A 27,418-nucleotide genomic window follows, 5' to 3' on the forward strand; every position below is an offset into this window, starting at 1 on the left:
GACCCCTGCCCTCGGTGATATTCATTTTGGTTGTTGAAAATATGAGCCTGGAGAGAGTGGAAATGTTGAGGTTGTTTTCATTTGGAGGAGAGTCTTGGATCTGAGGGCACAGCCTCAGAATAAAGTGATATCACTTTACAGCTGAGATGAGGAGGAATTTATTCAGCTTGGGGGTGGGGATTCTGAAGAATTTATTGCTACTAAGAGCTGTGGAGGCCAGGTTTTTAAGTTAGAGATTGTTAAGGAGTTTAAGGGTTACAGAGAGAAGTTGGGATAATGGGGGTTGAAAAAAATCAGCCATTATTATATGGCAGAGCAGACTCAAGAGGTTGAATAGTCTAATTCTGCTCTTGTATCCTATGTTATGTGAAGCAACAGATCAAACTCACACATTTATGTGAACACAACAAATCAGAAAATGCTGAGAATATTTGGCAAGGCAAGCATCAACTATGGTGACGGAAACAACATTAACGTTGACCTGAAATCAGTCACTGACCTGAATCATGAAATCTTTCTCTCCAGTTGCTTCTTAAACTGATGACTATTCCCAATACTTTGCACTCTACTTTGGATTTGCATCATCTGCTTTATTCTGCTTTTTAATTCACGTATGAAACATATATTTTGTCATCCCTTATGTAAACCCCACAACAGTTAGAATCATATTGATCAACCAGTTTTGACAGGCTCCACACAGGAATTACTGAGTAAGTAATGCTGGAGCTTATATCATGTTGCATTAGGGCGAATAGGACTCATTATGTGACAAGATAGATGACCTGCTGAAGCATAAAGCACTGAGTAATATGAAACTAACTAACTTGTAACCAAATGCTGGCCTTCACACATTGTCTTACAGTTCACCTAAATCACTTTCATCATGCTCTTTATTATTCTTACCAATCAATCTGTTGAAATAAATGCAGTGAATCATTGTCAACTAAAAGGGCCCTTAGAGCACTACAGGCATACTCTGTAAGTACAACATCACATACCATATTTTAAAGATACTCTATTAGTACGAGTCTAGTACTATATGTTCAGCTTTGAAATGTGGGCATGGTTAGCATGTAATGTCCAACTGCCCTTTAACTGAGGGGGTTATCTGAGACCAGCAGGCAGGGAGATTGTGCGAAGTTGAAATGATTGTGGCCTGGAAATACTCATGTCACCTGTTGGATCCGACTGTTTAATTGTCATTTTCTTTGTAGTTTAATAATTACCTATCTGTTTGTATTTTATATAATTACTTGTATACAAGTAACTGCTTACTATGATTCCTAATGGCTACAGTAAGCATACCAAGTAAATATGCTTCTAGTAGCTGTACAGAGTATAATTCTGGGGCTTCTTTGCACTTCATTAAGTGAATGTGTTTCCTCATTTACTGCAGTATTGAGTAAGTGCTTTCTAAATTGTTTATTGTTATCTATGGATTTGAATGGAATTTTTCTTATCTTTGGGTATAAAAGTAACTGTTTTACCCTAGACACCATCTTTAGTTTCTCTCCAGTTTATTTTCAAGTAGTAGACCCCTGTTTCTGTTCTGTTCAATCAATTTGAATAAAATGATCGTGAAGCAACATGTTTCATGCTTTGTTCCTGACCTCTAAAAGAACCAAAATCCATCACACCTTTATGGTTATAAGAGTGATGGACAACTGACGATAACATTTGCACTAATGGGAATTTAAAAAGGTTCCACTGTATCAACATCCAGTTGTATGTGGGCTGTAGGCAGTGTAACAAGCAGACCAGTGTCCGGTATTTTGGCAGTGGTGACAATGCCTTTATTCTGTGGCAATCTGTGGTGCCAGCTGCATTTGAGGCTGTAGCAGTGGCAGCTTATGAAAGGATTACGCTGCCTTTGAGATGCTCAACCTGCATAGTTGTGTGTAGCAGGTATATAAAATAAATGATGTACCATCACAGCATGATAGAGCAGACCATGAGCGTGATGGATCTATGGTCTGGGTGATATTGGGAAGGTGCATTTGAGGCATCTAGCCCTTTTGTTCATTGTGATCCACGGTCATGTTGGTAATAGTCTGGAAAAATGGCTCTAACAACTTAGCATGACAGCATTCCAAACTTCTACCACAGCACTCAATTCTTTTGTTGTGGAAGCTGTATCACAGAGAAGTAGTTGTCCACAAGTAGCCAATCACTTCTTGGCTGGGTTTCAGGCTCTAAGCAAAGATTTCTTCTGAGGTGTTGCCAGATCCATCCATGCTGTTTGACATCTAATACAGGATTTCAGACAGGGCTGGTGATGCCCCAAGTATTCCTTTGTACAAATGTCCATTGCAGGTTACTGAAATCTGCACTGAAGCAGAAAATGGTGGAAATATTTAGCAGATCAGGTCAGCTTATAGTGCATTCGGGGTATATTCCTTTTGAAGATTTATTTACTGAGCTTGACCTCGTGCAGTATTACATCCAGGTTGTTACAGTTTGACTACAGTGGTTGACCTCCAAGACTGAATGGAGTTAGATCCTATGTCCTGTTGAAATCCATGGTCCTCTGCAGTTCCACTTCATTGCCGTTCTCACTAAGACCTCAAGTGCAGTTTCCAGGAATTATTTGTGCCTGCTTTCCATGATATACCTTCTCTGAATGTTCATCAGATCAATTTCATCGTCTGAATCCCTTCCATCCCTTCCACCCTCAAGGCATTGTCCCAATAAGCAGTACAGGCTAACTTTAAACAGTGTGGGCAAGCCTCAAAGGATTTTAGTCTTTCATCATATTAGCCCTGTGCTGAATTATCCAACCAAGCAACAGCACATCAAAGACTACCTCAGCTAATGAAATCATTAAAAATGCAGCCTGCACAACTCTGGTGCACTAACTGCTGTGCAGTCAATGAGTGAGATCAATTTTATAATACATCACCTGTGACTCTTTTGAGTAGCTATCAAATTTAGACCTTCAAATGTCTGAATGTGTGGCTTTTATTTGTTTCTTTATGATATTTTTCTGCTCTGGTGCTTACTGTTTCTGACAGAAGGGTTATCTATTTTGAGCACTGAAAGGTGACAACAGTGGCTGTGACAATGTGCTGCTCAGATTGCAAATCAGAAATCCTTTAACTGGCTAGTTGTTGTAGTTTTGTATGATTAAATGAAAATGCCTAAGGATGTGAAAATAGCACACTAGAAATAGAAAGTAAAAGGGATGTGATACCAAGATAAATATCAAACTCAACCATGAGAAACTCCTGCTGAGGGAGAGATGGATCAGAAGAGAGGCACTGCAATGTTGTTTGACTGAGAGGAAAAGGCTGTGACAAATGAGGAGATAACTTGTTTCATGTGATCCCAGATAAAGTGTTCAGAAGTAAATCTAACTTAAAATTGTTTTGTACAGCTGCATCTGTGGCAGAGGTCTTTCTATGGAAATGAACTCTGCTGTGTGCAAGTAGCTAAAGCTCAGATCATTTTGGCTTTTTCAAAGGCAAAAATGGTCACAAATGGGCTTTTAAACGCAAACAACAGGAATTCTGCAGATGCTGGAAGTTCAAGCAACACACATCAAAGTTGCTGGTGAATGCAGCAGGCCAAGCAGCATCTGTAGGAAGAGGTGCAGTCGACGTTTCAGACCGAGACCCTTCGTCAGGACTAACTGAAGGAAGAGTGAGTAAGGGATTTGAAAGTTGGAGGGGGAGGGGGAGATCCAAAATGATAGGAGAAGACAGGAGGGGGAGGGATAGAGCCAAGAGCTGGACAGGTGATAGGCAAAAGGGGATACGAGAGGATCATGGGACAGGAGGTCTGGGAAGAAAGACAAGGAGTGGGGGGGGGACCCAGAGGATGGGCAAGAGGTATATTCAGAGGGACAGAGGGAGAAAAAGGAGAGTGAGAGAAAGAATGTGTGCATAAAAATAAGTAACAGATGGGGTACGAGGGGGAGGTGGGGCCTTAGCGGAAGTTAGAGAAGTCAATGTTCATGCCATCAGGTTGGAAGCTACCCAGAAGGAATATAAGGTGTTGTTCCTCCAACCTGAGTGTGGCTTCATCTTTACAGTAGAGGAGGCCATGGATAGACATGTCAGAATGGGAATGGGACGTGGAATTAAAATGTGTGGCCACTGGGAGATCCTGCTTTCTCTGGCGGACAGAGCGTAGGTGTTCAGCAAAGCGGTCTCCCAGTCTACGTCGGGTCTCGCCAATATATAAAAGGCCACATCAGGAGCACCGGACGCAGTATATCACCCCAGTCGACTCACAGGTGAAGTGATGCCTCACCTGGAAGGACTGTTTGGGGCCCTGAATGGTGGTAAGGGAGGAAGTGTAAGGGCATGTGTAGCACTTGTTCCGCTTACACGGATAGGTGCCAGGAGGGAGATCAGTGGGGAGGGATGGGGGGATGAATGGACAAGGGAGTTGTGTAGGGAGCGATCCCTGCGGAATGCAGAGAGAGGGGGGGAGGGAAAGATGTGCTTAGTGGTGGGATCCCGTTGGAGGTGACGGAAGTTACGGAGAATAATATGTTGGACCCGGAGGCTGGTGCGGTGGTAGGTGAGGACCAGGGGAACCCTATTCCTAGTGGGGTGGCGGGAGGATGGAGTGAGAGCAGATGTACGTGAAATGGGGGAGATGCATTTAAGAGCAGAGTTGATAGTGGAGGAAGGGAAGCCCCTTCCTTTAAAAAAAGGAAGACATCACCCTCGTCCTAGAATGAAAAGCCTCATTCTGAGAGCAGATGCGGCGGAGATGGAGGAATTGCGAGAAGGGGATGGCGTTTTTGCAAGAGACAGGGTGAGAAGAGGAATAGTCCAGATAGCTGTGAGAGTCAGTAGGCTTATAGTAGACATCAGTGGATAAGCTGTCTCCAGAGACAGAGACAGAAAGATCTAGAAAAGGGAGGGAGGTGTCGGAAATGGACCAGGTAAACTTGAGAGCAGGGTGAAAGTTGGAGGCAAAGACACTTCTGCTCTCACTCCATCCTCCCGCCACCCCACTAGGAATAGGGTCCAACATATTATTCTCCGTAACTTCTGCCACCTCCAAAGGGATCCCACCACTAAGCACATCTTTCCCTCCCCCCCCTCTCTGCATTCCGCAGGGATCGCTCCCTACACAACTCCCTTGTCCATTCGTCCCCCCCATCCCTCCCCACTGATCTCCCTCCTGGCACTTATCCGTGTAAGCGGAACAAGTGCTACACATGCCCTTACACTTCCTCCCTTACCACCATTCAGGGCCCCAAACAGTCCTTCCAGGTGAGGCAACACTTCACCTGTGAGTCGACTGGGGTGATATACTGCGTCCGGTGCTCCCAATGTGGCCTTTTATATATTGGTGAGACCCAACGCAGAGTGGGAGACCACTTTGCTGAACATCTACGCTCTGTCCGCCAGAGAAAGCAGGATCTCCCAGTGGCCACACATTTTAATTCCACATCCCATTCCCATTCTGACATGTCTATCCACGGCCTCCTCTGCTGTAAAGATGAAGCCACACTCAGGTTGGAGGAACAACACCTTATATTCCGTCTGGGTAGCCTCCAACCTGATGGCATGAACATCGACTTCTCTAACTTCCGCTAAGGCCCCACCTCCCCCTCGTACCCCATTTGTTACTTATTTTTATGCACGCATTCTTTCTCTCACTCTCCTTTTTCTCCCTCTGTCCCTCTGAATATACCTCTTGCCCATCCTCTGGGTCCCCCCCCCCACTCCTTGTCTTTCTTCCCGGACCTCCTGTCTCATGATCCTCTCGTATCCCCTTTTGCCTATCACCTGTCCAGCTCTCGGCTCTATCCCTCCCCCTCCTGTCTTCTCCTATCATTTTGGATCTCCCCCTCCCCCTCCAACTTTCAAATCCCTTACTCACTCTTCCTTCAGTTAGTCCTGATGAAGGGTCTCGGCCTGAAACGTCGACTGCACCTCTTCCTACAGATGCTGCTTGGCCTGCTGCGTTCACCAGCAACTTTGATGTGTGTTGCACAAGTAGGCTTTTTTTGATACCGTGTTTTTGAAGAGACTAGCTTAATCAAGATGTTGGTTGATGGCCAGAAGACAGACTATTCCCATCTCTCCTCGCCTAATCTCTCCTGATCTATTATTCCTCCTTCTGTCAAATGCTCATCCAGACTCTCCTTGAATCCAGGAGATTTTAGTGGATGGAATCTGGGGGTGTAATTGACAGCGAGGAAGACCAGCTAGTGAAATGAGCTGAAAAATGGCAAATGGAATTTAATGCAGATAAGTGTGAACTGTTGCACTTTGGGAGGACCAACCAGGGTAGATCTTAGACAGTGAGCGATAGGGCACTGAGGAGTGTGATAGGACAGAGAAATCTGCGAATACAGAATCCATAATTCCGTGAAAGTGGTGTCACTGTAAATTGAAAGCTTTTGGCACATTGGCCTTCATAAGTCAATGCATTGAGAACAGGAGTTGGGATATTATGTTGAAATTGTATAGACGTTGGTAAGGCCTAATTTGGAGTATTTTGTCCAGTTTTGGTTACCCACCTACAAGAAAGATGTAAATAATATTGAAAGAATGCAGAGAAGATTTACACGGGTGTTTCTGGGAATTGAGGACCTAATCTATAGGGAAAGGTTGGATGGTCCTGGTGCAGGTCAATAGGACTAGGTCGATTAGTGGTTTGGCATGGACTCGATGTGCCAAGGAGCCTGTTTCTGTGCTGAAGTGTTCTATTACTCTATAGAGGAAAAACAAAGTGTGGTGTAACTCAGCAGTTTGAGCATTATCTGTTGAGGAGGAAGGAATTTTCAGCATTTCAGATCCAGTCGGGTTTGTCCTGATGCATTGAAACATTGACAATTTTTTTCTCTTCGGCTGTTCCTTTTTCTCAAATCCTCTGAAAGTTAGTCAAATCTTTGCCCAAGGCCTCATTTTCCACATCACAGCGGCATTTCATGAAGAAGTTTTGTTTGATTTCCCTATTGGATATTTCAGTCATATGAAGATCGTCTTTATTAATCCTCTTAGCCCACAAGTGGAAACATTCTATCTGGATCCATATCATTAAAACCTTACATAATTTTATAGACCCACTCAGACTTCCTTTCTTAAGAGAAGAGACGGCTATCTGTACATCCTTTCCTAGTAAATGTATAGTTTTGTTTTTCCCACATGCTTTCTATTGTCCCTCTTTCCCGCATTATTGCATAGCAGATGCCAACCAGAAGGGGAGGAAGTGATATGAATCCCAAGTCTCACCTGGAGAGGTATAGCACTGTGCAAAAATCTTATATATATAGCTAGGGTGCCTAAGACTTTTGTACAGTACTGTAGTACTGTTTTGTATTGCGCTGTCTTACTGCTGCTAAACAAAACAAATGACACGTGAGTGATGATAAACCTGATTCTGATATGGGTCTCTGTTGTGGACTGAAAGTGGGATGGGGGTAGGCAGAGATGAATTATGGTTGGAAAAAAGGGGAAGGGGGAGGGGAGGGAGCAGAAAGTACCAGAGAGTCATTCTATAATGATCAATAAACTAATTGTGTGCAATCAAGTGACCTTGCCTGGTGTCTCAGAGATGGGTGTGTCTGCACCCCCGCCAGCCCCCTCCCGTGGCGCTCCATCCTCACCAATCCCAGCATCCTTTGCTCCTGCCAGATTTACAAATTTGATCTCAGCTCTATGTTGACAAATACAGGACTATGCAAAAGCCTTGGGCACCCTAGTGATGTATTTACAGATTTCTAAGACTTTTGCACAGTACTATATCTAATCTGCCTGTTTAACATGAAGAAAATATGCAGAACAAAAGGTGTCCCTTGACATAAATCACAGTCTTCCCTACACAGCTTTAGCTCTGACAAAAAAGTTCAATTCATGAATGAGCTGGATGTTTGTTTAACATCATATCAAGTGGAATGATTCAGAAACTGTACTTCTATTTCAAAAAATACGCATTCTTACTGTTTTGCCTTATTCTAGCTCAGTGCACTGAGCTAATGATAGTCCGATCTGTATATAGTTTGCAAGACAAGCTTTGTACTGTATCTTGGTACATAGGACAATGATAAACCAATACCTGTACCAATAAGCCAATACCAGTACCAAAATCTTGCTTGTTATCAGGCTCCAACATATTATTTTCTCAAAGACCTGTATTGTAACTAATTCTATTTCAATAATGATTTAGTCTTGTGCTGGTTTACTGCACACATTGTTGGATCATGTAAGCCTGTCAAAGCCAACAAGTCTCTCGACCTTGGTCGAATTATATATCAGTTTTGGATGCGGCAGACAAAACCACTGGGCATCTCACACATTGCTGATTTATTATCATTCAAAGGTTAGTATATGGTAGTTAAAAAGCAGTATTTAAATCAACGGACTCAAATGTAGGGAATATGTCCTGCTTTTGAAAGTGACATTCATTCACAAATACAAAGCAATAATACTGGCACAGAATTTGCAAATGAATGGAGATATGACATAGGATTCATTCTGATGTAGAGGTAGAAATGTTGGTGCCTGTGATCACAAGTGAACGATTTATTATAAGTAAGAATGTGGCTGGACAGCATACAGAAAAGGAATAGTGCTCCCTGTATATGGAGCTTGAAGCATTGAAGTAACATGGACGCACACGCACACAACAGCTAAGCCACCGTGAGTTAACAGAAAGATGCATGTTCCCATTTTGATGAGACTTGACGAGATTGCTGAGAGAATGGAAAACACACACATAAAATGGAAGTGAGAATCAAAAGCACTTGTGACAATTTTGGGTTGAAGAAATATGCACCAGACTTGTAAGTTGAAAAAATATTCAGAGAATAAATTTTTCATTGGGCGATAATGTCAGTGAAAAAGAAAATCAGATGGAGTGCAATATGGGCAGCAGACATTTTTATTGTTTGTTTTGTGCTGCTTCCAAGTTGAATTTATATCCAATTTGCCTTTTTTGAATAAGAACTCAGAGAGCAAGCATGGAATAGAAATGGTAATATATGAATGTTCATAAGTGATGTTGGTGGAATAATAAAGTATTGTAAATATTCCTTTGGGAATTAACCCACACATAGATTGAATTGTCTCTTGACTGGAAGAATTAATATGTTAAATTGGTAATGCCAAGTGAAAGAGAGATTGGGAAACTCTCGGGGAAAACAAATTTCTTAATTTACAGTATTCTCAAAATAATCTTGTCATATTACTTTTGAAACAGGAATATCATTTCTATCCTCAAAGGAGTCCAACTAAACAGGAATACATCTTATTTCTTTTACCTTATGTGGTTACTGTCAAAAATTAAGTGTGCAATAGCAATGAAAAACGATTTGGTCACTGTCAATGGTAATTGTTCCTTCCTAGTAATTATTCATGCCTTCCTCGGAAGGCTTAGCATGAAATATATCATAAAATGGAATATAGTTAACACGAAGCCCTTTGAAAGCAGGAACTAGCTCGGTGGAAAGTGATGTAATACGTGAAGACAGATGAAATGCTAAATCGGAGATATGCATTTGAATCACAGTGCAACATTCTCAATGCCATTATTTAGTTGAAGCCATTCTATTCGTTACATTTATATTTGTGTCAAATGCAATTCCATGGGAAAAGTAGAAGGAATAGTCTATGTTTCAGGTGAAATACTGCACTTAACCTGTTCTTGTTGCCACAGTATCGAGGTGGCTATACCTGTTAATTTCTGCTCAGTGTGATCCCTGGCATGTTGATTGTGTGACGTTGGCAGTGGTAAAAGTACTGAATAGACTCACCAGTTTTGGAGCTGGTCAGTGTCTGGCACCTCTGCGGTATGATTGTGTCAGGGCATCAGAAAACGGAAAATTGCAACTGTTTGCAAGACATTTCACTTATAAATGAATTCGTCCAGTTTGGCCAATTTCACTTTTGTTCCCTTTCCATTCATGGCTCTGATGCCTGTTTGAATGAAGAACAACCCCAATGTGTGTCATCTTTTATTCCTGTAAGAATCATGTATGTTTCAGGTTTAAGGAGTATGAAACCAATGAACCTGGGTGTGGAGAGGAACAGCTGTGTGCAGGGTGTGCTTCTTTAGTACAAGAATGAAAATAACCAATATATTCGCATTGAGCTTCTCAAGTGCTGACTTTAGTGCACAATTGGCATTCCCATTGTTGATTGCCATGACTTGAACCAGTCTGAAGGTATCAGAAGGGAGCTTAAGGGACTGTTCCCATGATCCAGGGTCAATCCTGAAATAGCCAGATGCTATCCATAGTAAGTGTTGACAAACAGTTAAAACTCAAATAGGGGGCAGATTTTACAATTAGTTAATACTTCCTCTATTTGTGCTAAACATTCCCTAATTCAATTTAAAGTGGTTCATAGAGCACATATGTCCAAAGATAAGTTAGCGCGTTTTTACTCGCATATTAATCCTTTTTGTGATAGATGTTCGGGGCAGATAGCCTCTTTAACTCATATGTTTTGGTCTTGCCCTACTTTGGAAACTTTTTGGAGAGATATTTTTAATATTATTTCTAAGGTATTAAATATAGATATCTCTCCTCACCCTATTACTGCTATCTTTGGACTACCTAAAATTTCTAGTAATCTTTCCCCTTCAGCCTGTAGAATGATTGCATTTCTTACTTTAATGGCGAAAAGATGTATTTTACAACATTGGAAAGAGCTTAATGCTTCAACTACCTTTTTTTGGTTCTCTCAGACGATTTTATGTTTGAATCTGGAGAAAATTAGAAGTAACCTTTATGATTCTTCATTTAAATTTGAACAGATTTGGGGACCTTTTATTCGATATTTTCATTTAATGTAATATATACCCTTCTTGTTTTTTTTTTCACTGTTTTTAATGGAGGTCGGGATTGAGGACATGATTTTAAGTTTAACTCTGTTTGGTTTCAAGTTAGCCCATTGCTTTGCTTTGCTTTTAGTTAGTTGCACGGTGGGTTTTTTTTTGGGTTTTTTTTTCTTTTTTTCCATTGATATATATAAAATTTAGTATACTATTATGTTATCTTGGTTTCTTATGTTTAAATTACATTGTTTGTAGTATTTTTTTTGGTATTGATACCTTCTGGAATTTTATTATACTTTAACATTGTATTAATGTTTATATGGCTTACCTTTTTGTATACTTATTCAATAAAAAGATTTTTAAAAAAACTCAAATAGGACTCCAAGCACCCGTTCCCTCTGCACTTTCACTAACATGCCAGCTTCTGTTAATACGCTATTTCAACTTAAGAACAATTATTTGCCACCTTGAAGACTCTTTACAACCTTTAATATCCAGGGAGTTCACACACAAAATGCTAGAGAAACTCAGCATTGGGTCTCTCTTCCACCCAGCTGAGATACTTATCAGGAACATTGTAGGATAGATGGGAGGGATCATTGACAAGGCTCTTAGCATTGTCAATGATCCCTGCCATCCATCCTACAATCTCTTTGATCCCACCCCATCATCAGGCAGGAGGGGCAGCATGGTAGCATAGCAGTTAACATGACACTATTGCAAGCACAAGGAAGTCTGCAGATACTGGAAATGCAAAGCAACACACACAAAATTCTGGAGGAACTCAGCAGGTCAGGCAGCAAATATAGAAATGAAAAAGTAGTCGACATTTCAAACCAGAGTCGTTCTTTAGGACTGAGAAGAAAAGGAGAAAATGCCTGAATAAATAGATAGGGGGAGGTGAAGGAGGTTAGCTAGAAGGTGATAGGTGAAGCCAAGTGGGTGGGAAAGGTCAAGGACTGGAAAAGAAGTAATCTGACAGGAGAGGACAGTGGACCACAGAAGAAAGGCAAGGAGAAGGGGTCACGGGGGAAGCAATAGGCAGGTAAGAAGAGGTAAAAGTTAGAGTGGGGAATGGGGGGGTGGTGAAAATTTGTTTACTGGAAGGAGAAATCCATATTCATGCCATCAGTTTGGAGTCTACCCAGATGGATTATAAGGTGTTGCTCCCCAACCCACTTTTATAGCTTAGGGCCTCGGAGTTCAGTTCTGACATCTGTATGGAGTCCGTCCTCCCAATGGAATGCATGGGTTTTCTGTGTGTGCTCCCAGTTCCTCCTACAGTCCAAAGATGTACTGGTTAATTATTTGGTCTTTGTAAATTGTCCAGTGATTAGCTTAGGGTTAATTGCAGGTTGCTGGGCAGCGCAATTCAAAGAGCCAGAGTGGTCTATTCCACAGTGTTTGTCAATCAATCCATCAATAAGTAAACAAGGAGGGAACGTGGCAATAGAACAATGACTGTTAGATGACAAATAGCTTCTTTCCCCAGGCCATGAGATTACTGAACTCCCCTCACCGCCCAGGTCTCATCATGTCTGAAGCACCAGTGGCATTATACTGTCTACTTTTTAACTTATGTTGTAAATGTGCCTTATTATTTGTTAATGTATTTGTGATAATGTTATTTTATGTGTTGCTTGTGAGCTTTTCGTACTGTGTTGTGCACCTTGGCATGAAGGAACGTTGTTTCGTTTGGCAATATACATGGATACGGCTGAATAACAATAAACTTGAACTTAAGCAAGTTAGGCAGCATCTATAGAGGGGAATAAACAGTCAATATTTCTGGTCAAGACCCTTTATCAGGACTGATAAGGAAGGGGGCAGAATCCAGAATAATAAGGTGGGGGGGGCGGATTATATCCTGAATGCCATCTACTTATCTGGTTCCATATACGGTACCTGACTTTTGAGTTCCTTCAGCATTTTGAATGAGTTGCTCAAGATTTCCAGCATCTGTAGAATCTCTTGTGTCTATATCCATGGGAAATAGACTCTGGTGTGTAACCATCATCTCACACCAGCTGTAGGTTAGCATTCCTATTATTAGAAATCACAATGGCAGCTGTTGTTGAAGAAGAGATATCACCTTCTTGCTACAGTTGACTTGCTTGAGTTTGGCCCACAATCCAGAAGTAAAAAGTTGAAATGCATTTCCAATTTAGGTAAAATAATCTTTTTATAGTACTACTCCAAAGTAAAGAAGAAGACCAAACTATTTCAGCATAAACTGAAACAAACCTGGTCATTCTGAGGTGATGAGTAACATTTAAAAATCAGACATTTTCATTCACAATTTGTTTTGATTTTTTGATATATGTTAACATCTGATAATGAGGACTGTACCAGAAACCCACAGATCAGAAGCCAAGTAATTGAAAGGTGCAAATTACAGATTCAGTACTTTATCTTAAAATTTATCCAGTAAAGTAAACATAGATTGTGATGTTGCCTCCCATGACTGCATCATAAAGAGGTGCATTCATCACAAACTGTTGGTGGTATTTTAACATTTGACTTAATTGGAGGAAAATTGGAAGTAATCAGTTGCATTCTGGCAGTGAGACAGTGGGGCAGAAGGAGGGCTTTGGTTACTACACAATTGTACAATCAGTGCAGTTTTGCCAAACTCTGTTCAATTGAAATAAGACTGGATTTTATTTATACTGACATAAATATACATACACCAGTAAGAATATTTATCATCTGGATGAAGGAAGTTAAACTGAAGTGTAAATTGTGCAGGACTTGGTTGAAAGTGACCTATTCACATCACACTTAGTAAGAAAAGAGGTCTGGAATTTGACTAGAATTCGTAGAGCAAAAGTCCGATAATCGACAACCAATTGTTTGGAAAAAAGATCATTTGTCATCTGGTTTACAGGGTGCAGATTCCAAGATGCAATATTCCACATCACAGCCCTAGTTCCCGTACTTTCTGTGGTCCCTTAAACGCATCGGGCCTCTGGGTAACACTCTCCTTTGAACACACTATTTTCACAGATTGGCTTCTTCTGCCCATTGGTTGCTTTTCAGTTTTTGTGTGCTGTTTTTCATTAATTATATTGCACTTCATGTTCTGTCATAAATGCCTGCTAGAAATTGAATGTCAGAGTAGTATATGGTGACATATATGTACTTTGATAATAAACTTACTTTGAACTTTAAAGAAAGCACTGGAGTTTATTTGGGAGGGATACATTGAAAGATATGAGATTTTGTAAAAGCTGTATTAACCCCAGATTAGACCACACTTAAAGCTTCTACATGCAGTTCTGGCTGCCATGTTAAACAAAAGAAGATAGTGACACAACAGGATGCAGAGAAAATTTACAAAAATGATGCCAGCAATGTGAGGTAGGCATATCTGGAAATGATGAAGAGTTAGTCTTTTTTCCCCGTGAGAATCGATTGAAAGGTGACCCTAACAGTTGAATCTTAAAAATGATGAAGAATATTGATTATGTGTGTTTCTGTCTGTGGCAAGAGCAAAAGTGGAAGCTGAGAGAATAAGACATTTCCTTTAAGAATTCAGAAGAAACAGCATTACCCAGTTCCTGCACACCTTTAACACACTAGGTCCCCAATCACATGTTACTTTTTAATATTTTATTATTAATTGGAATAACATCCAATAGTCCTGGAAATTTACCAGTCCAACACTGCCAAAGTCCTGCACATGCTGGATTAAAAGAGCTTTGTTGTATATTTACCTGTGGGATAAACTATCTGAGCTGCTTCTTTTGTAGGATAGAGTGGACTAGGAGAGGATCAGGTATGGTTGGTAAGAACTGAACCAGGAGGAGTGTTTTTGCAAACAGGAAGACTGGCTCATTGCACTCAGGTAGAGGACCAATTTCAGATCACTCAGAAGATACTAGAGGTCAGTGTTATGTTGAAATAGAGAATCAGAAATCAGGGCTACTCAGAGACTGAATCTGAGATAACAGTCATCCAGAGAGGGGATTGGGCGCTGAAGTTACTTGGAGAAGGGACTAGGAGCCAGAGTCACTTAAAATGGAAATTGGAGGTTGCATTATGAGGAATGAGGATCACAGGCCTTTCACTGACTGGGAATCTAAGGACAGTTTCAATTGGATCTGATGTCAAGAGGACAGAGTGACTCGTAATGGGGATTGAAGGCCAAGGCCATTTAGAATGTATCTCAGAAGCAAATTTCACTTGGACAGAAGATTTTCAGGTGTAGTTGGACCCTTGAGAGTTTGAGACCAGTGTCACCCAATTATTAGTCCTGCATTCATCAGATGATCGCTGATTTGAGTGAGCAGCAGTTCTGGGTAATATATGGTGAGCATTCAATGAAATATGTTATTGTTAAACCTTAAGCATAAAAATAGTGAGGGATGCCCTTGCCAATGGTTCCCAACAACATGCTACCTTTAAGTAACTCTGAAGCATCCCTCAGCTCTTCAACGGAAGCCTCTTTGGAGTGCAAGGGTCCCACAGCCCTTGTATGGATAGAGGAATTATATCTGAGCAAAGTCAAATGTGCTGTGCTTTGCTTGTTATTATTGTGTGTAACTCTGTGGAAAGGCCAAAAGGGCTGAAACTAGCAAAGATGATGATAAATGATACTGGTCTCCACTCATGGACACTGTCTACTCATCAGTAGTCGATATAATCAACACCACACCCACCCCAGACGTTCTCTCTTCTCCACCTGCCATCCCCCCGCCCCATCAAGCAGAAGATACAAAAGCCTAAAAACATCTAGCACCAGGCTCAAAAACAAATTCTGTTCTGCTGTTATAAGATTATTGAATGATCTCCTGCTACAATAAGATGGACTCTTGACCTCACAATCTCTCTCATTAAGGTCTTGAACCCAACTGTCTGTCTGACTGCACTTCAATTTCTCAGTAACAATGATACTTCACTTTGCATTCTGCTGTTGTTTTACCTTGGACTACATCCATGCACTGTTGTGATGAGATGATCTGTATTGGATGGTATGGTTAACAAAAAAATTCAATGCACCTTAGTGCATGTGACAGTAATAAACTAATTTAACAACCTAGCATGGGTTTCAAAAGAGGAAATCTTGCTTGATGAACATTATTAACTTTATTGATGAGACGACAAAGAGAAGCGGCAACAATAAGACAGCGGATGAAATCTACTTAGATTTTCAAATGATGCCCCAGAATGGTCAAGTGAATAAGCTCATAGAATCCAGAATAAATTGCTAGCTAACATTAGTTCAAAGCACAAAGCATGGGTAAAGGCTATCTATTCACAATGAAAAGAAATAGGGAACAATCTTCCTTGAGGGTAAGTGCTTGCACCACTGATGGTTACAAGTTGCGTTAACAATTTAGATTTGGAAGTAATGTGTTCAGTTTTGAAGTTTGTGATTACTATCATTTTGGGGGTGTAATTGGGGAGGGAGGGTAGATCAGACAACCAGTACTGAGAACTGCAGGAAAAATAGCTAGATATCAGTAAACTTCGAGAGCAGGCAAATAATTGGCATCTAAATTTAAACTAGATAAATGTGAAATAGTATATTTTAGCTGGAAACATGAAGAGGTCATTTAGTGCAGTGAGATGTGGAGCTTTTACCACAAATTCCAGCATTGAGTAGTTGGGCAGAATGGCCTGTTACTTTGCCATATATTCTCTGCATTGAGAGATATTTTGGTTTTGCACTTTCTTTCATTTTCTCTAATGGGAAGACCATATGGAGCTCTTGGCAGTATTTTCAATTCCCTTCTAATGAATTTAATTTTAAACTTCACTTACTTTGTTCTGCTTTGTAATTATCTCCTATATATTTTATGCATCTGCAGCTTTATAGGTTTGACAAACAGGGTTAAGGAATGGGTTAAAATGGCATCAACTTCGGATGATTTATTCAAACAATAGGCAGTAAATCATATCAACCCCTTGAGCATTACTCTGAGAAACCACAGCAATTTCTATGTTTGTACCTTTATTTTCTTATCATGGAATCAATGCAAAAATAATTATTTTAAACCATCTTTGGTATTAATGTGTCTATTTCATTATGATTCATTGATGTCCTCATAACGTATGTGTTGGAATAATGTTGTTTACAAAAATACAGATTTATGAAATAAATTTGCTTTCATTTATGTTCAATATTCTCATGCAAAGAAGTATTAACACTGAAGATAAGGTTATATTCCCCCCTGAAATGTACTTATTCACCATTCTCTCAGTGCATAATCGCATTACAATGTATTATCTTCTTTAATGCTTATTTTATAAATATTGCAAAATCTTGTTCAGTGCACTAAATGAGTCTTTAAAATGGGAGTATTTCTTACAGAGAAATCCCTCAAACCCAGAGAGGCCAGCAAAGCAGCTTGGCACCTTGATGAAGCTTGGCTGGCAGCCTAGGATCTGACTGAGTCTTATGAGAAAACTTGGAAGAGCAAGTCAATAGCTCATAGAGCAAAAAAAAATACAATGTATGGTGGAATTTGGAGGTCACATTGTAGAAAAACAGGAACCTGGAGTGAATGTTGCTGTTCTTAAATACCAGAGAGAAAAAAGTGTTTGTAGAACAATGAATAAAGTCATCATCTCTGGAAACAAACTGTTGACCAACATCTTTTATAAACCTATGGGTTCCCATGGCTATCTTGATGATACCTCTTCTCATCTTGTCTCCTGTAAAAATGCTACTCCTTTTTCTCAGTTACTTTGTCCCTGCTGCATCTGTTCCCAGTATGAGGCTTTCCTTTCCTTTCCAGGACATCAATCCCTGCAACCTCCAGCATCTCCAAGGGAATGCCACCACCAAACACATCTTTAGCCGCACCCAGCCGCTCTGCTTTCCATAGGGGTCGAACCCTCCATGATTCCCTTGTGAATTCATTCCTCTCCACCAATCTTCCTCTGGACACTTACCCCTGCAAGGAGCCAAAGTGCAACATTCTGCTTATTCACCTCCTTGCTCATCTTCATTCAGGGTCCCAAACAGTCCTTCCTAGTGAAGCAACACTTTACCGCGAATCTGCTGGGGTCAGCTATTGTGTCCGTGTGCTCCCGATGAGGCCGCCTCAACATTGGTGTAATCCAGCATAAATTGGGGAACCACTTCATTGAGCACCTTCACTCCACCTGCCAAAAGCAGAGCTTCATGTTGGCCAGACACTTTCATTCCCATTCCCATTCCCATTCTAATATGTTGGTCCATGGCTTCATTTGTGTGACTATAAGGCCACCCTCAGGGTGGAAGAGCAACACCTTATATTCCTCCAACCTGATGGCATGAATTTTGATTTCTCCTTCTGGTTAAAAAAAACATTTTCCCTCCTCCTCCACTCTTCTTCTATCCCTAGTTCGGGACTCTTACCTCTTCTTACCTCCACTTGTGTCCCGTCCTCCTATGATCCACACTCCTCTCCTATCAGATTCCTTTCTCTCCCACCCTTTACATTTCCTACCCACCTGGCTTCGCATATCACTTTCTGGCTATTCTCCTTCCCCTTTCCCATCTTTTTTATTCTGGTGTCTTCCTGCTTTCTTTCCAGTCCTGAAGAATGGTCTCGACCTGAGACATTGACTGTTTGTTGATGCTGTCTGACCTGCTGAGTTCCTCTGATATTCTGTACATGCTGCTCTGGATTTCCAGCATCTGCAGAACTTCTCATGAGTGCTTGCATTGTTGTCAGCTAAAGGGAGCATTTTAAGTTCTAAAGAAAGGATACTGCAAGCATAACTCATCTGCTTAGCTCAGTTTTAAAATTGAGAATGGCAAAATATTTCTGCAGTCTCTATAACATTATCCACTCTCAGTTCATAACATTGCATTGTTATTATTTTTTTCAGTGGTTATTGCAAAGTAATGTAAGCTGCATCAAATGAAATGTTAAAATCAGAAATATTCTTAATTATAACTCTACTCTCTCATCTCCTAAGAAAGGAAGCATTTACAGTGTAAGAGTTGATCCTATAGAAAATGAGCCTGGAGAATTAGTTGCAGAAAACAAAGAGATGGGAAATGAATTAAACAGGGTAGCTTCCTATATTTGGCTAATTATGTAGATGATATGCAGATCTCAATTTAATTGACAGAATTAGATTATTAGAATTCTAGTACCAGGATAATAAAATTTAGTGCTTCATAATATATAAAAGGACAATTATAATAAGAATAGTGAAGTCTAATAACAAGGAACAGACTATAAAAACAATATGACTTGATTTCAACACTTAAAGAGAAGTTTGGATAGGTACATGGATGGTAGGGGTATGGAGGGCTATAGTCCCAGTGCAGGTCGATGGGAGTAGCATTTTAAATGGTTCAGCATGGGCTAGATGGGCCAAAGGACCTGTTTCTGTGCTGTACTTTTCCTTGACCTTATAACTAACTTTTGTCATAGTCAAGGGTGTAGTTGGAGTTATCAGGCACCCCAGTATGCACTGCAAGATTGGCCAGTGTAATTTGTACATAGGACAATAATACGATAACATAGGAATTAGGAGCAGTTTGTCCTTCAATCCTGCTGCACTGTTCATTCCTATTGCGGCGAATCTGATCGTAACCTGAATCCTGCACTCCTGCTGACCTAATTCTAATTTGGACCACAAATTACAACTGGAAATAGAAAAGGCTTGTCAGAAGGGCAGTGTTATGATAATTGTGGGGGATTTTAACATGCGAGTAGATTGGGAAAGTCAGGTCAGCACTGGATCTCAAGAGAGAGAATTTGTAGAATGTCTGCGAGATGGCTTTTTAGAACAGCTTGTTGTTGAGCCCACTAGGGGATCGGCTGTACTGGATTGGGTATTGTGTAATGAACCGGAGGTGATTAGAGAGATTGAGGTGAAGGAACCCTTAGGAGTCAGTGATCATAACATGGTTGAGTTCACTGTGAAATTAGAAAAAGAGAAGCCGAAATCTGATGTGTCGGTATTTCAGTGGAGTAAAGGAAATTACAGTGGCATGACAGAGGAACTGGCCAAAGTTGACTGGAAAGGGACACTGGCAGGAAAGACAGCAGAGCAGCGGTGACTGGAGTTTATGAGAGAAATGAGGAATGTGCAAGACAGGTATATTCCAAAAAAGAAGAAATTTTTGAGTGGAAAAAGGATGCAACCATGGTTGACAAGAGAAGTCAAAGCCAAAGTTAAAGCAAAGGAGAGGGCGTACAAGGAAGCAAAAATTAGTGGGAAGACAGAGGATTGGGAAGTTTTTAAAAGCTTACAAAAGGAAACCAAGAAGGTCATTAAGAGAGAAAAGATTAACTATGAAAGGAAGCTAGCAAATAATATCAAAGAGGATACTAAAAGCTTTTTCAAGTATATAAAGAGTAAAAGACAGGTGAGAGTAGATATAGGACCGATAGAAAATGATGCTGGAGATATTGTAATGGGAGGTAAGGAGATGGCAGAGGAACTGAACGAGTATTTTGCCTCAGTCTTCACTGAAGAAGACATCAGCAGTATACCGGACACTCAAGGGTGGCAGGGAAGAGAAGTGTGCGCAGTCACAATTACGACAGAGAAAGTACTCAGGAAGCTGAATAGGCTAAAGGCAGATAAATCTCCTGGACCAGATGGAATGCACCCTCGTGTTCTGAAGGTAGCTGTGGAGATTGCGGAGGCATTAGCGATGATCTTTCAAAAGTTGATAGATTCTGGCATGGTTCCAGAAGACTGGAAGATTGCAAATGTCACTCCGCTATTTAAGAAGTGGGCAAGGAAGCAAAAAGGAAATTATAGACCTGTTAGCTTGACATCGGTGGTTGGGAAGTTGTTGGAGTCGATTGTCAAGGATGAGGTTACAGAGTACCTGGAGGCATATGACAAGGTAGGCAGAACTCAGCATGGATTCCTTAAAGGAAAATCCTGCCTGACAAAACTATTACCATTTTTTTGAGGAAATTACCAGTAGGCTAGACAAGGGAGATGCAGTGGATGTTGTATAATTGGATTTTCAGAAGGCCTTTGACAAGGTGCCACACATGAGGCTACTTAACAAGATAAGAGCCCATGGAATTAAGGGAAAGTTACATACGTGGATAGAGCATTGGCTGATTGGCAGGAAACAGAGAGTGGGAATAAAGGGATCCTATTCTGGTTGGCTGCCAGTTACCAGTGGTGTTCCACAGGGATCAGTGTTGGGGCCGCTTCTTTTTACATTGTACATCAACGATTTGGATTCTGGAATAGATGGCTTTGTGGCTAAGTTTGCTGATGATACGAAGATAAGTGGAGGGGCTGGCAGTGCTGAGGAAATGGAGAGTCTGCAGAGAGACTTGGATAGATTGGAAGAATGGGCAGAGAAGTGGCAAATGAAGTACAATGTTGGAAAGTATATGGTTATGCACTTTGGCAGAAAAAATAAATGGGCAGACTATTATTTAAATGGGGAAAGAATTCAAAGTTTGGAGATGCAACGGGACTTGGAAGTCCTCGTACAGGATACTCTTAAAGTTAAACTCCAGGTTGAGTCGGTAGTGAAGAAGGCGAATGCAATGTTGGCATTCATTTCTAGAGGAATAGAGTATAGGAGCAGGGATGTGATGTTGAGGCTCTATAAGGCTCTGCTGAGGCCTCACTTGGAGTACTGTGGGCAGTTTTGGTCTCCTTATTTAAGGAAGGATGTGCTGACGTTGGAGAGGGTACAGAGAAGATTCACTAGAATGATTCCGGGAATGAGAGGGTTAACATATGAGGAACATTTGTCCACTCTTGGACTGTATTCCTTGGAGTTTAGAAGAATGAGGGGAGACCTCATAGAAACATTTCGAATGTTAAAAGGCATGGACAGAGTGGATGTGGCAAAGTTGTTTCCCATGATGAGGAAGTCTAGTACGAGAGGGCATGACTTAAGGACTGAAGGGCGCCCATTCAAAACAGAAATGCGAAGAAATTTTTTTAGTCAGAGGGTGGTGAATCTATGGAATTTGTTGCCACGGGCAGCAGTGGAGGCCAAGTCATTGAGTGTATTTAAGGCAGAGATTGATAGGTATCTGAGTAGCCAGGGCATCAAAGGTTATGGTGAGAAGGCGGGGGAGTGGGACTAAATAGGAGAATGGATCAGCTCATGATAAAATGGCGGAGCAGACTCGATGGGCCGAATGGCCTACTTCTGCTCCTTTGTCTTATGGTCTTATGGTCTAATCCACTGTAAGCTTTCACTCTCTTGCTTATCAGATATTTATGTATCTTTTTCTTAAAAATATTGAAAAGCTCTGCTTCCACGGCCTTCTGAAACTCATGACATTCTGAGAGAAAAAGAATCACCTCATCTATGCCTTGAATATGTGACCATTTATATATAAATGAATTCTATATTTTTCAAATGAGGAAATATCCTTTCCATATTAATCCTGTCAAGACCTCTCAGAATCAGGTTTATTATCACCAGCATGTGACATGAAATTTGTTAACTTAGCAGCAGCAGTTCAATGCAATACAGAATATAGAAGGAGAAAATAAATAAATAAATAAATAAATAAAGTAAATCTTATTCAGTATACTTTATACAGTATATGTATATCGAATAGATTAAAAATCATGCAAAAAACAGAAATACTATATATTTTAAAAAGTGAGATAGTGTCCAAGGGTTCAATGTCCACTTAGGAACTGGATGGCAGAGGGTAAGAAGCTATTCCTGAATCACTGAGTGTGTGCCTTCAGGCTTCTGTACCTCCTACCTGATGGTAACAGTGAGAAAAGGGAATGCCCTGGGTGCTGGAGGTCCTTAATAATGGATGCTGCCTTTCTGAGACACCGCTCCTTGAAGATCTCCTGGGTACTTTGTAGACTAGTATCCAAGATGGAGCCTACTAAATTTACAAACCCCTGCAGCTTCTGTTGGTCCTGCACAGTCGCCCCTCCATTCAAGACAGTGATGCAGCCTGTCAGAATGCTCTACATGGTACATCTATAGAAGTTTTCGAGTGTATTTGTTGACATGCCAAATCTCTTCAAACTCCTAATAAAGAATAGCCGCTGTCTTGCCTTCTTTATAATTGCATCAATATGTTGGAACCAGGTTAGATCCTCAGAGATCTTGACACCCAGAAACTTAAAACTGTGCTCTCTGCCCACTTCTGATCCCTATATAAGGATTGGTATGTGTTCTCTTGTTTACCGAAAATTATGGCCTCTGTTGTTCGCTGCAGCCCACCACTTGTTAACAGACCAAAGCAGACACAGATTCTCTGTTGCCTATTAGCCACCGATGTTGCTGTCCCATCATCTCCAGCACCATCTACTTCTATCTTTGGGATAGCATCACGTTTTCTTCTTGCCTCAGCCTGTCTGTTACTGAGGGCCACACACAGACTTTTTTATCTCACAATTCATGGATCCTCTGTTTTCCTATCTGACTTATGTAGTAGGAAATATAGTAAGATGGGTCTGTAGCAGGGAAGACAACAAAACTCTGCAGCACTAGTATCAGACTGGAGTAGCTGAAACCAGTTTAAACCGATTCAACCCACAAGTTGCAACTATAGTAAATTGATGCCTGGTTTCTGGCAGAGCAACTATCCCTAAACTTACCATTGTGTATACATAAGATAAAGATGGAACTGCATGCAGCTGAGGTAGCACATGAAGTGTTGGAGCTTGATACTGCAAAAGACTTACCTCACTCTCTGTTTACACAGTGTATACAGGGTAGAGATAAAAATTGCGGATAGAAAATGGGATACGAATATTGGAAACTTCAGATTGGGGAGCATTTTGCAAAAGCAAGCGATTCCTCTATTGACATCGGATTGTAATAAATAAATTTTGTTCTTCAGATAAACCGCATGTGAACCCTTTCCATCTACACTTTTATTCATCTACCATCGCTCAAACTCAGTAAGACCAAACTCTGCTACCATGTGGAGTAGCCCAGTGATTACCATTGGCACAATGTCACACCTGATAAAGCTGCTTCCTCACAGCTCCACTAATCTGGATCCAATCCTGATCTCCAGTGTTGGCATATACTCCTTGTGAATGTATGGATTTCTCTCTCATATATTCTCATATCCCAAAGACGTGTGGATTGTTAAGTTAACTGGTATGTAGTTAGTTGGTGGGATCTGGAAGCATTATTAAGAGTGTGTGGAGAATAAAATAATAGAGGCATAATTGGATGTTTGATAGTGGACATGGATTCTAATCTGCTTGAATATCAATTAAAGATTAGCTTTATTTGTCACATGTTCATTGAAACATTAAAACATACAGTGAAATGTGTTGCTTTGCATCAGTGATCAGTACAGTCGGAGATATGCCCACAAGTGTCACCATGCTTCTGGCACAAACAGAGTATGTCCACAACTTACTAACCCTTACTTGTACATCTTTGAAATGTGCAAGGAAACCAGAATGCCTGAAGGAAGCCTACATGGACACAGGGAAAATATACAAACTCCTTACAGACAGCATTGGGAATTGATTGAAGTGGTTAGTGATTATACTAAACACTATGCTATATGATTCTGACTAGCCTATCTTAGATCAACTTGATCCACATTGGCTCCAAATCCAATATAACTTCAAATTTAAAATCCTCCTTGTTTTACCCTGGCCTTATCCACTTTTGTGACCTTCTGCTGTCCAAAGACTCTAAAGAAATCATCATCCTTCCAATGCTGATCTCTTGAGCTTCCCAACGATCATTACTCCAGTACTGGCTTTCCCATGCTCTAGACATCTCCTCTGTAGACCTCTCGGAATCCCTAGTTTACATATCTGCTTGAACATACTTCTTAAAGCCTACATCTTCATCCACACTTCTGGCCACCAAGTCTAACATCTCATTTCTGGCTCAACATCAAACTTCAGCTGAAAACTGCTTTCATAAGTTAATCATGGTGTTTTATGATGTTAACATTTGTATTTAAACATAAAAATTCATAAATTAAAGCACCCATGAAATGCCTCTATTGTGATTCCAGGCATTGTATAATGCCAGGACTATTGTAGGGCGGTCAGCTATTTCAGACACTAAAATTTCATATAACAATGTCATTTACATCATTGGTGTCTCTCAGATGTTACCTAGCAACAACAGTATAATAGAGCTAGTAAATATGAATATCAACCTATTTGTTACCCATTGGAGGAAAGTGCAATTAAGCTTTATTATTGCCAGCCAATGAGGGCAGAGACAGTAAAAGTTTCATTCGGCAAATGTGCTATCAATACAGTTTCAAGATAGCTTGTACTTAGGGACTTAAGGACTTTGTAAGGGTTTGTAAAGGGGCTTAAATAAGGGTTATTTCAAACAGATAAAAACATGTACATATTTCCCCTGAATTAGTCCTGACGAAGGGTCTCGGCCTGAAACGTCGACTGCACCTCTTCCTAGAGATGCTGCCTGGCCTGCTGCGTTCACCAGCAACTTTTATGTGTGTTGCTTGAATTTCCAGCACCTGCAGAATTCCTGTTGTTTCCCCTGAATTGTTATTTTATTGTACAAATGTGTGTCCTGGAAATATTATTCTATCACATACATAATGCTGAAAGAACTCGGGAAGTCAGGCAGCATCTATGGAGGGGAATAAACAGTCGAAGTTTCTGACTGAGCCGCTTCATCAGGACTCACCCAGAAATTGCGACTGTTTATTCCCCTCCATAGATGCTACCTGGACTGCTGAGTTCCTCCAACATTTTGTGCGAGTTGCTCAAAATTTTCAGCATCTGCAGATCCTTTTGTGTTTAAAACTTATTGTCAGGGTCTCATACACTCACTTTCTAAGTTAGATTCTTTATCAAAGATAATATAGTCAGGTGAATATGTTGCAAGCAGCAGTAAATAATGAGGTGTTGCATTTTCCACTGAGAGAAAAACATAATAAGTAGTGCATAACATTGATCATTCTGAAGTATTCAGTTGAAGTAGCCTAGGTAAGATTCCACGTAAACATTACATGCATAACAATGTCTATAAATATCACAAATTAAGGTGAGAATCAAGGTGGGAGTGACTCACGGAACACTGAGGCATGGAAACAAATACTACTTAATGGAATTTTGATGCATATTGATATACTTGTATAAAATACATTTGTGGGAGTTTGTCTTGTGTACACCCATTTATAATTTTTTAAAAATCATATTGCATTACTTACGTTGCCTCATCTGGAATTAGATAATATCTAGAATTTGTTTTTCCCAGCAGATAAGGAACAGCAAGATGTCCCAAAACAGTGCACTGACAATTTTTGCAATAGAGACTCTGTTGCAGTTTCAAAAACACAGAACACAGTTTCCATGCAAGACACTACAAAATGCAATAAGATAACCTTCAGATGTTCTGTTACAGTGTTATTGTAGCATTAATGGTAACCTGGTCACTGGGATACAATTCAAAAACAGATTCTGGTTGTGCTGTGTTTAAATTACCAGGCTAATAGCTTAAGTTCAAGATTATTGGTCAAGAGACTGAACCCATATCCAGTCATGATGGCTTTGGAATTGAATATCGAGTAATTTTACAAATTCAGAACTGAAGTTACTTTCAGTCTTTCAGTTGCCCTTTTGTAAAAACAAATGTGATCACTAACATTCTTGGGGAAGGAAATCTGTTATCATTCCCTTACATGGGCTATGCTCGCCATTGTAGTTGATTTATAACCACTGAAAAATCAGTGTAAAGACAGTTAGAGATGAACCAAAAAGGCTGACAGTATCAACAATGTTCACATTATGTAAATCCAAATTTCATGTGAATGAAAAATACAAGAAGTACCTTTGTGGTGGGTGGGCGCTTGATTGATCAGTTGCACTGGTGAATTGGTCCTTCTGATATTGCGGCTTTCAGTGTGCTTTGAACAGGTAGGTCCGTTTAGATTTTGAAGCCACATTTTGGGAGAGAGACTTAAATTAAACACCTACTGATTCTAGGTTGAATTCAGTCAGCCCCTTGTTATTTCCCTTGTATTCTGAGAACCTGTAATCATTTGGATATTCATTGAATGTGGATATGTGCGCAACCCTTTTGGCATAAAGAAATATCACAGAATTGTCCTCTAAGCATATGACCTAACATACATGTTAATTTTAAGGCTATTATAGAAATAAGCCCAAAATTTGAGTGTTTCACTGATTCCAATCAATGATGGCAGCATTGATAGTTACCTGCTGACAATGAAACAAATGCAAATGAAATCAGCAGCAGGCACGAAGGCTCTTATTCAATCATGTGGAGTTTCCCGACAGTCTAATTGTTCTGATTTATGGTTATCATTCTTATTTGATGTGTGTGCTTGCAATTAATGGATTTTCAATTAAAGTAACTTCGAATGCCCTGCTGATTTAAATGACATTTGCAAAGCATAATGCTGCCGCTGGTAATATTGAGACTGAGGTGCATCACTTCCCTCACCCAGCTTGACATTACATCATTGACCAATTGGCTTGTTCTTTCAGTTTATGTATCTGGGGCTGTTGTTCTACAAGTTCCCTCTTCTGTGATGAGGTAGATATATTTACCTCTTGACAGTTACTTGTAAAGTGACAACAATTTTTCAGCTATTGATTGATTTGATATCTGTTCCAAGTCATTGAAAATGACTCTGCACCCTTCAGATTGGCTTTATAAATTAAGTGGCTCACAGACATCAATCTGCAATACTTACTTTGTAAGGGTGAATGAAATAATAATATTAAGAAACATAACCTTAACAAACTGAAAAACATGGTATTCAATTCTTTGAGC

At 40.3% G+C, this 27,418-nt stretch overlaps 1 protein-coding gene across 12 annotated transcripts in view; it reads left to right on the top strand.

Annotated features, from left to right (window-relative positions):
* LOC134347072 (receptor-type tyrosine-protein phosphatase delta-like) overlaps nt 1-27,418 on the top strand; it is a 2,469,925-nt gene that overhangs the window by 1,117,943 nt on the left and 1,324,564 nt on the right. The gene's annotated exons all lie outside the window — the stretch shown is intronic.

Source organism: Mobula hypostoma, chromosome 5 (assembly GCF_963921235.1).
Source record: "Mobula hypostoma chromosome 5, sMobHyp1.1, whole genome shotgun sequence".
Classification (NCBI taxonomy): Eukaryota; Metazoa; Chordata; class Chondrichthyes; order Myliobatiformes; family Myliobatidae; genus Mobula; species Mobula hypostoma.